This window comes from Giraffa tippelskirchi, chromosome 2 (genome assembly GCF_054371585.1).
Source record: "Giraffa tippelskirchi isolate mGirTip1 chromosome 2, T2T-mGirTip1v1.2.pri, whole genome shotgun sequence".
Lineage (NCBI taxonomy): Eukaryota > Metazoa > Chordata > Mammalia > Artiodactyla > Giraffidae > Giraffa > Giraffa tippelskirchi.
The window spans coordinates 125,371,861-125,372,886 of NC_137276.1; the positions used below are offsets into that span (position 1 = coordinate 125,371,861).

The 1,026-nt window shown below is 40.3% G+C and overlaps 1 non-coding gene across 1 annotated transcript; it reads left to right on the forward strand.

Annotated features, from left to right (window-relative positions):
• The first annotated feature begins 653 nt into the window (after positions 1–653).
• On the forward strand, positions 654–779 carry LOC145540071 (U6atac minor spliceosomal RNA). The gene has a single exon (XR_014078198.1). It is a non-coding gene; the product is annotated as a U6atac minor spliceosomal RNA (small nuclear RNA).
• The last annotated feature ends 247 nt before the right edge of the window (positions 780–1,026 follow it).

Genomic DNA, 1,026 nt, shown 5'->3' on the forward strand with positions numbered 1-1,026 from the left:
CAACTATGAGCAAAACCTTTCTACTATATCCCATCAGCAAGAAGCTCTGCCACCTTGAGTTCCAGAGCTATTCACCTCTTTAAATCTCACTTTTGACAGAAAACTCAAAGCAAGGTAGACAAAATAAGATTATTTCCTAGCACTGTATTTGACAGTAAAAAATGGGTATACAAAACCCTTTGACTTAAAGAGTCCTAAACTGTCCATCTCATTGCAAAGAAAATGATATCAATAACTGCTAACCCTCTAGAGGCATCCTCTAACCTGGGAAAAGTCCTATGACACTTTATTCAATGGTTGACTGGACAAGTAACTGCTAAGCTTCCTGGCAACCCCAGAGCATTACACAAGTGCTTATTATGTAGTTGGCTCCCTATATAGTGCTAAAATAATATCCCATGCAAATGTTCAAAGGGAAGGCAAGGAAAGGAGATGCAGTGAGAATAGTTTTAGCATTCCCACAGAGGGGAAGCTGCTCTTCATCATCTGATGTGCACTCAGACACTGGATGCATTTAGTCCACGTCTTTACTTTTCAACAAGTATCCTAACTTGATGTTTAAGAGCTGCCACTGTTGCTGTTGGTGGTTTTAATCCCCCTTTAAAACACTGTTGCTGTTGGTGGTTTTAATCCCCCTTTAAAAATATGTATAGGTGCTGCATGAAAGGAGAGAAGGTTAGCATTCCCCTTGACAAGGATGGAAGAGGTTCTCGGGCCTGGCAACACGCATATGGTTAAGTCACTACCACCTACTTTGTAACATCTAACATTGTTTTGGTTTGGTTTGGTTTTTTTGTGCAAATAGGAACTGAAAGGGTAAATTTATCAAACCCATTAAACCTGTAAAACAAAATGTATAGAACTTTGTTAGGTAATTTAAACCTGAAAACAATTTGTAAAATCCTTCTGTTGTTCTATACCATGGTCTGTCTGTCGCTAAGTAGTGTCTGGCTCTTGCAACCCCATGGACTGTAGCCTGTCAGGCTCCTCTGTCCATGGGATTCCCCAGGCAAGAATACTGGAGTA